This window comes from Cajanus cajan, chromosome 5 (assembly GCF_000230855.2).
Source record: "Cajanus cajan strain Asha chromosome 5, NIPB_CcT2T_4, whole genome shotgun sequence".
Taxonomy (NCBI): domain Eukaryota; kingdom Viridiplantae; phylum Streptophyta; class Magnoliopsida; order Fabales; family Fabaceae; genus Cajanus; species Cajanus cajan.
In genome coordinates this window covers 22,702,488-22,711,972 of record NC_138521.1, presented here as the reverse complement: position 1 = coordinate 22,711,972, position 9,485 = coordinate 22,702,488, and the positions used below count along the sequence as shown (strand labels likewise).

General features: G+C 40.1%; 1 pseudogene; it reads left to right on the top strand.

The window, feature by feature from the left end:
* Positions 1 to 8,521: 8,521 nt before the first annotated feature.
* LOC145957908 (secreted RxLR effector protein 161 pseudogene) lies at positions 8,522 to 9,088 on the top strand (annotated as a pseudogene).
* Positions 9,089 to 9,485: the final 397 nt, after the last annotated feature.

Here is a 9,485-nt window from a genome sequence, read left to right as displayed (position 1 = left end):
ATCAACTTCATAGGACGCCAGCAAAGATTACGCTGTTGTCGTTGATCCTAAGTTCCGAACCGCATCGGCAAGCTCTGTCGAAAGTCTTGAACGAGGCATATGTGTCGCACACTATCTCCCAAGACAAGTTTGAGGGGATTGTTAGTCACATCACGGCTAGTGATCACCTCACCTTCACCGATGAAGAAATCCCCGCTGGGGGACCGAATCATAACAAGCCCTTGCACATCTCTGTCAAGTGCAAGGAGTATCACATCGCTAAAGTCTTGGTAGATAATGGATCTTCTTTGAATGTGATGCCAAAAAGAACGCTCAAGCAATTGGCAATCAAGGGAGTCCAAATGCGCCCGAGCAACATGATCGTTCGAGCCTTCGATGGTTCTAAAAGAGAAGTGGTGGGAGAGATCAATCTTCCAATCCAAATTGGACCCACTATCTTTAATGTCGAATTCCAAGTGATGGACATTACTCCCGCATACAGCTGTCTCCTCGGCCGACCTTGGATTCATGATGCGAAAGCTGTACCTTCTACGCTCCACCAGAAAGTCAAATTCATTGTGGGTGACAAGCTGGTGACTGTACAAGCTGAAGATGATATACTCATCAGTAAGCCATCCACCATACCTTACGTGGATGCAGCGGAGGAAGCTTTAGAAACCGCCTTCCAAGCATTGGAAATCGCCAATGTCGAAACGTTTCCCCGAGAAATGAAGAAGGTAGCCTCCATGCTAACCAAGAATGGATACTTGCCAGGACAAGGACTTGGCAAGGATTCCCAAGGAATTCCCGAGCTACCCATCATCAAGGATAATCCGGGGAAAACAAGGGTTAGGATACAACCCTGTTAAAGATCAAAGAACGAAGAGGAATCAAGATCCTTCTCGACGTTCTTTAAGCCAGATCTTTAGGAAGGCCGGTTCACAAGCGTCAAGGCCGGTCGTCGTCATCAAGTGTTCTCCTCCTTCCGATAGGGATGTGTAAACCTGATGACTATTAGAGATTACTCCTCGGGGACAGCCCGACCCCCGAGCCTCGATAGGGCACATGTTTCCACTATGATTATAATAAAATCATTCTTCATTATTTCTTATTGCTTCTTTTCTTGCTTGCAATAAAATTCTAAACCACATTATTTAACCCTGTTTGAATGAACATAAGTGAGGTTAAAATCGTCTTAATAATCAATAAACCCACATCATTTTGTGTGGAAATGTGCACGACAACTTGGAGCACCTTTCCTTGGCCTCAATAAGTGCCGTCATGGATAAAAAGAAATCCATTCAGGACAGAAATCCTAAAAATAAAAGAAGCTCGACAGGAAACCCAAAAAAGGGGACTGCGCAAAAATAAGAGCAAAAGACCCGCTAGGAATCCCACAAAAGGGTGACTGGGCAAAAATTAGGGTTACAAAATAATGAACAAAAACAAAAGCCCGCTAAAACTCCACAAATGGGTGTTTTAGGCAAAAGTTAGGGCAATCGAAAAACAGAATAAATCCATGATGGTACCACCAACTGAATTCAACGAAGGGGCTCAAGAAAATCTATCCAAAGTTATCAAATCACAAATGTTAATAACCAAGACGTGCTTAACTTCATAAGTGTTTAATCAAACAAGCCTAAATACTTAAGCCTACCATTGGCCAAGCCATTCTTACAAAATCCATTTTTCAAAAAATAAATAATCCCTTCTAAAACACAAACTTTTGAAAATATATCCTTTCCTTCTTTTCTCTCTTGTCCCAAACGATTTTTGAATAATCTAGTGGAAACATGGAGATATAGTAGTCAATAGGAGGGTTGACACATCTTCTAAAGGAAAGGAAAATCATTTGGTTGATGACACCAAATCTCAATATAACATGCATCATTCCTCGGTTACAGAAATCGGCAGCACACAGCCCGTCTAGAGGAATGGCAAAAATCCAAACAGAGAAACGCATCGGTTAATTCTTTTGAAAAGTGAATCAAATAGAATTAGGTGCATCATACTGCATACATGCATACAGATGATAGGTGTAATGGAAGATCACTTATTCTCTGTTTATTGAAAAAAAAAAAAAATATATATATATATATATATATATATATATATAAACTTCAGAAAAACAATACGCCCGTATCATGTTCAGTATGCCCGTACCAAAATTGGGGTTATGAACAAATTTTCAATGCAATACGGGCATACTAAAATGAATAACGGCCGTATTGGCAATAACAGAAATCCTCCCTCACATCAATGACAAAATTCCTCCAAGAAGAAGAGGATAGGGGGAGCCATTCATTTTTTCCAAAAATAAAATAATTAAACTTGCATTTTGTGCATCGCGCACATTAATTGCACATTCAAAGACCTCATCATGAGGCAATTGCATAAAATAGAAAAAATAGAAAATTGCTTGTGTATGACAGCAGTCAACAAAAGCCGAAAACGAAAAAAGGCAAGGATACAAACAATACTCCTCAGTTTGTACAGAATAATTGAGCCTGGAGAGGCTTGCTGAAAAAATACTTCCTCAGAATAATTAAGCCTGGAGAGGCTTGCAGAAACAATACTCTCTCACCATACAGAATAACCGAGCCTGGAGAGGCTTGCCGAAATAATACTCTCTCAGAAATAACTGAGCCTGGAGAGGCTCGCCGAAATAATACTCTCACAGAATAATTGAGCCTGGAGAGGCTCGCCGAAATAATACTCTCTCAGAATAACTGAGCCTGAAGAGGCTTGCCAAAATAATACTTCTCAGAGACATTTCTGTACAGGAAAAGCCAAAACCAACAAAAAAGGCAAAAATACAGAAAAAGCCAAAATCAACAAAAAATACAGAAAAAGCCGAAATCCACAAAAAAGGCAAAAACACAGAAAAAGCCAAAATCAACAAAAAAGGCAAAAACACAGAAAAAGCCAAAATCAACAAAAAGGCAAAATACAGAAAATCCAACAAATTATACAGAATAACTGAGCCTGGAGAGGCTTGCCAAAATAATACTCTCCAAAAGACATCTCAGCTCGCATTCTCGGGCTGAACAAAAAATAAAACTCCTACAGAATAATTGAGCCTGGAGAGGCTTGCCGAAATAATACTCTCTCAGAATAATTGAGCCTGGAGAGGCTCGCCGAAATAATACTCCCTCATCAGAATAATTGAGCCTGGAGAGGCTTGCCGAAATAATACTCCTTCAGAATAACTGAGCCTGGAGAGGCTTGCTGAAATAATACTCTCTCAGAATAATTGAGCCTGGAGAGGCTTGCCGAAACAATACTCCCTCTTAAAATAATTGAGCCTGGAGAGGCTTGCTGAAATAATACTCCCCAACTGTACAGAATAATTGAGCCTGGAGAGGCTCGCCGAAATAATACTCCCAGAGATATCTCAGCTTCCACTCACGGGCCAAATTCTCCAGTGAAAGCTATCAAACCAAGATCAGCAAAATTCCCCAAGGGAGGCTTGATCATCTAAACAGAATATCCAAGTCGAAAGGACTTAAACTTCCTCAGTGGAAGGTAGCTTTCCAACTCAAGCAATGAGTGAAGCTAAGCCTGAAGAGGCTTTCTAAATAATACTCTGGGATAAATAAACTTTAAATCCCCACTCGCCTACTCAGAGGCACCCCCTCAAGAAAAATCACAAAAGACAAATAATCATTCCCCAAGCGGAATCCGGCACTCAGCCGAACACCAAACATCAAGATAATTCGCCTACTCAGAGGCACTCTTTCAAAAAAGAAAAAAATCCAAAAGATCAATAACAATTCCCCAAGCGGAATTTGGCTTTTCAGCCAATCATTGAACATCAAGATGATATGCCTAACAGAAGAGGCTAATCAAAATCAACATCCAGAATCCCCAGCGGATAACAGCCTACACAGAGGCTACAAAAATCAGAAAATCAAAAGAGATACCCGAATAAGGATAACCGGGATACTCCACCAACGTCGAAAGGACGTCAGCCAATCATAAGGCATCGCTCACATCAGAAAGAGCATCTTTGTGTCTGCACCCTAAGGAATCAGAAATTCCCCAATGGGTACCAACTACGCAATGGAAAGTTGGGACACAGGAACCTATGAGTAACTGCACATCCCCTAGACGGATCCCTGCGTTATCTAGCCCTCAGCGGCATCAAAATAAAAAACAACCGTCGAAGCAGCATCGTGGACTGTGGAGACAAAATCAATGACAAAATCCCCAGCGGATAATAGCCTACACAGAGGCAACAAAACCAGAAAAACAAAAAGAGTCGCCCGAATAAGGATAACCGGGATACTCCACCACCGTCAAAAGGACGTCAGCCAACCATAAGGCACCGCTCATCTCAGAAAGATCATCTTTGTGTCTACACCCCAAGGAAACAGAAATTCCTCAATGGGCACCAATTACGCAATGCAAAATTGGGACACAAGAACCTATGAGTAACTGCACATCCCCTAGACGGATCCCTGCGTTATCCAGCCCTCAGCGGCACCAAAATCAAAAACAACCATCGAAGCAGCATTGTGGACTGTGGAGACAAAACTATCACAAATCCCTGGAGAGGGCAAACTCACGCTACCCAGATGTCCAGAGCACCGAGGTATGCACAAAGCCTGGAGAGGCAATACTTAGCTACCCAGATGTCCAGAGCACCGAGGTATGCACAAGCCTGGAGAGGCAATACTTAGCTACCCAGATGTCCAGAGCACCGAGGTATGCACAAAGCCTGGAGAGGCAATACTTAGCTACCCAGATGTCCAGAGCACCGAGGTATGCACAAGCCTGGAGAGGCAATACTCAGCTACCCAGATGTCCAGAGCACCGAGGTATGCACAAGCCTGGAGAGGCAATACTCAGCTACCCAGATGTCCAGAGCACCGAGGTATGCACAAGCCTGGAGAGGCAATACTCAGCTACCCAGTTGTCGAGAGCACCGAGGTATGCACAAGCCTGGAGAGGCAATACTCAGCTACCCAGTTGTCGAGAGCACCGAGGTATGCACAAGCCTGGAGAGGCAATACTCAGCTACCCAGATGTCCAGAGCACCGAGGTATGCAATGAGCCTGGAGAGGCGACGACTAATACTCACCCTGGAGAGGGCAAACTCAACCTGGAGAGGCTACTCAACAATTTTCCACCGGAAGACACTACAAGTCGGAAGGATGGCCTTATTCCCCGGACAATTAGGTCAACTCCTTTACTTGTCAACCGGTACACTAAAAGGCCGTTTGACTAAGTAAAGGGGGGGCAGCTGTAGACCCCTAAAATTGTCCGGGTCAGAAATAAAGCTTGAAGACTCTCGAAGACTGAAGGATGATCAGCCAGAAAGGCTTCCAGAAGGCCCAAGGAGGGTTCTCTATAGGTCTAGAGGTCTTAGGATAGCTAAAATAAGAAAAGTGGAAGGAATGAAGCCCAATACGGCCTCCCAGAGGTTCAGTACGGCCGTATTGAACATTTTGAACTTCAATACGGCCGCACTGAACTCAATACGGCCGTATTGAAGTTTCTGAACTTCAATACGGCTGCATTGAATTCAATACGGCTGCACTGAACTTCAATACGGCCGCACTGAACTTCAATACGGCCGTATTGAGGTTTTTTGAACTTCAATACGGCCGTATTGAATTCAATACGGCCGTATTAGTTCAAAATTTCAATGTTGACCGTATTGACCCTCATAAACCGTATTGAGCCTCTTCCCTATAAATATGACGTCAATGGGACGTCATTTCACACTTTTACACTGAGTTTTAACCCTCTTCTTGAGTATTCTGGGTTTTTTTGAGCAGTGCTCTGCCTAGAAATCACTCGGAGAGTTGATCCGACAAAGTTCTCGAGTTCTGAGCTTTTTGCTTGAGTCTCGAACTGAGTCGAAGGGAAATCCGGAGGATTTCCATAGTTAAAATTTTCTAGGAGGGAGCGAGCGGGCTTGTAGAGCGAGGGAACGCCAAAAAGCTTCCCAGTTTTACTTGAATATAAAAGCACGCTTCAAAGGTTTCTTCTTAAGACCTTCCTTTTACTGCTTTCTGTGTGCATATTTAAACTGTCATCATGTAGATAGTTAATTTATAATTGCTTAGAATAAATAGGGGTAATTTAGTAATTTCGCACTATTATTTTTAAATAATCTGTCATAGGGAACCCGAAAGGGGCGTTGTGGGGTGCTAACACCTTCCCCACACGTAACCGACTCCCTTACCCAACTCTGGTTGTAATGGCCAAGGTTGATTTTATAAAATCAATTGCCTTATCCCTTTTTCCAATGTTTTGAGTAAAACATTGGTGGCGACTCCAAGAACCCTTCTTTTTATGAAAACCGCTAATCCATGGAGGGTCCCGTTTGGGATTAACATGGATTGGTGAGCCTTTTAATAAAATTGCTCGTTTGACAAGGTCTCAGTTTGAGAATAAGTCATTCTAGCAATCCATATTTTCAAACAAATAAAAGAGTCCAACCATCCTTCGCGAATGCCGAAAGCCCGTTTCGGGCCGGTGGCGACATGGCATAGACGTTTAAGTCACATTTCTAGAGAAAGAATGGAAAGATTAGTAAAAAATTAAATTCTTCCAAATCTAGATTTACGGATCTAAATATTTGTGTGATTGTATTACAGGAAAACAAACAAAACATACAAAGAAAAGAGCTACAAGAAGCACTCAGTTTCTTGAAATTTTGCATACTGATATATGTGGTCCTTTTGATGCCAATTCTTTTGGAAAGGAAAAATACTTTATTACCTTTATAGATGACTATTCACGTTATGGTTATGTCTATCTATTGCATGAGAAATCTCAAGCAGTCGATGCCTTAGAAATTTACTTGAATGAAGTAGAAAGGCAATTAGAAAAAAAGGTGAAAGTTGTAAGATCTGATAGAGGTGGTGAGTATTATGGAAGATATAACGAAACTAGGCAACACCCAGGTCCATTTGCTAAACTTCTTCAGAAATGTGGCATTTGTGCTCAATATACAATGCCAGGTACACCACAACAAAATGCTGTATAGAAAGGCGTAATAGAACATTAATGGATATGGTTAGGAGTATGTTAAGTAATTCAACTTTACCCATATACTTGTGGATGTATGCCTTGAAAATTGTCATGTATTTGTTAAATAGGGTTCCTAGTAAGGCAGTTTCAATGACACCTTTTGAATTGTGGACTGGTAGGACACCTAGTTTAAGGCACCTACCTGTTTGGGGTTGTTAGGCAAAAATAAGGATTTATAATCCACAAGAAAAGAAATTGGATGCAAGAACAATCAATGGATATTTCATTGGTTATCCAGAAAAATCAAAAGGGGTATATGTTTCATTGTCCTAATCATAATATGAGAATTGTTGAAATTGGAAATGCAAGGTTCATTGAAAATGGTGAAGTTAGTGGGAGTACAATTCCAAAAAAAATGGAAGTCAAAGAAGTTAGAATGCAAGTTCCTTTGACTTATGCCTCTGGCAATAAAGTAAGTGTTCCTCTAAGTGTTGTGTCAAACAACAATGAAGAAGAGCAACACAATAATGAACCCATGATTCATAATGAACCAATTGTAGAACAACCACAAGAAATACCATTAAGAAGGTCACAAAGAGAAAAAAGACCAGCTATTTCAAATGACTATATGGTATATCTACATGAGTTAGAAACTGACTCAAGTATTAATGAGAATGATCCAGTTTCGTTTTCACAAGCTGTAAGTTGTGATAATTCTGAAAAGTGGTTAAATACCATGAAAGAAGAATTAAAATCCATGGAACAAAATGATGTTTGGGACCTTGTAGAATTGCCATAAGGTTGCAAGAGAGTTGGTTGTAAGTAGGTCTTTAAGACTAAACGTGACTCTGATGGCAACCTTGAAAAGTACAAGGCTAGACTTGTTGCTAAGGGTTTTACTAAAAAATGGCATTAATTACAAAGAGACTTTTTCACCCGTCTCACGAAAGGATTTCTTTAGAATTATCATGGCATTAGTAGCCCATTATGACTTGGAGCTACATCAAATGGATGTGAAAACCGCCTTTCTAAATGGAAATTTGGAGGAGAATGTTTACATGGACCAACCAATGGGGTTCTAAGTTGAAGGAAAGAAACACATGGTGTGAAAATTAAAAAAATCAATATATGGACTTAAGCAAGCTTCCCCACAATGGTATTTAAAGATTAATATACCATTGTTTCCTTTGGATTTAAAGAAAACATTGTTGATCGATGCATATATTTGAAGGTCAGTGGGAGTAAAGTTATTTTTTTAATTCTGTATGTTGATGACATATTGCTTGCAACTAATGATCTTGGTCTTCTTCATGAGACTAAGAAGTTTCTCTCTAGTAACTTTGAAATGAAAGATATGGGCGAGGCAAGCTATGTGATTGGAATAGAAATATTTCGAGATAGATCACAAGGACTGTTAGGCTTGTCTCAGAAAGCATATATCAATAAAGTACTAGAGAGATTCAGGATGGAAAAGTGCTCATCATCGCCCGTTCCAATTCAGAAAGGAGATAAGTTTAGTCTCACTTAATGTCCTAAAAATGACTTGGAACGAAAACAAATGGAAACAATTCCGTATGCATCAGTTGTTGGGAGTATCATGTATGCTCAGATCTGTACTCGACCAGATATAAGCTTTGCAGCTGGAATGTTAGGAAGATATCAAAGTAATCCAGGAATAGAACATTGGAAAGCTGCAAAGAAAGTTCTGAGATACTTACAGGGAACAAAGTGTCACATGCTTACATATAGGAGGTCTAATCACCTTGAGGTGATGGGATATTCAGACTCTGATTTTGCTGGATGTGTGGATTCAAGAAAATCCACTCTTGGCTATGTATTTATTTTAGTTGGAAGAGCAATATCATGGAAAAGTGTAAAACAAATAGTTGTTGCTTCATCGACTATGGAAGCTGAATTTGTAGCATGTTTTGAGGCTACAATTCAGGCTAACTGGTTGCAGAACTTTATTTCAGGGCTTGGAATTGTCGACAGTATTGCTAAGCCGCTGAAAATGTATTGTGATAATTCTACAGCAGTATTTTTTTCTAAGAACAACAAGTACTCTAAGGGTGCTAAGCATATGGAATTAAAGTACTTTGCCATGAAAGAGGAAGTTCAGAAATAAAGAGTGTCAATAGAACATATTAGAACAAATCTTATGATAATTGATCCTTTAACAAAGGGATTACCACCCAAAACCTTTATTGAGCATGTTAAAAATATGGGCCTTATTGTTGCTAATGATTGTTGAGTATCATGTTTATTTTATATTATGTGATTGACATTTTGAGCTCATCAATGATATGTTTCTGAGTACCTATTTTCTATGATTTTATGCATATTTGTGTTAGAGTAATGTAAACAGGTGTTATCTTGAATAAAGATATAAAGTTGGACCAAGTATGTGCTCCTTATTAATTATCATATTAAGAAGAAGACTTGTTTGTAGTACATGGAAGGGACTATGTCGATTAAACTGATGTACAACCGCCATGACTCAAATTAGTTCATATTTTTTCAAA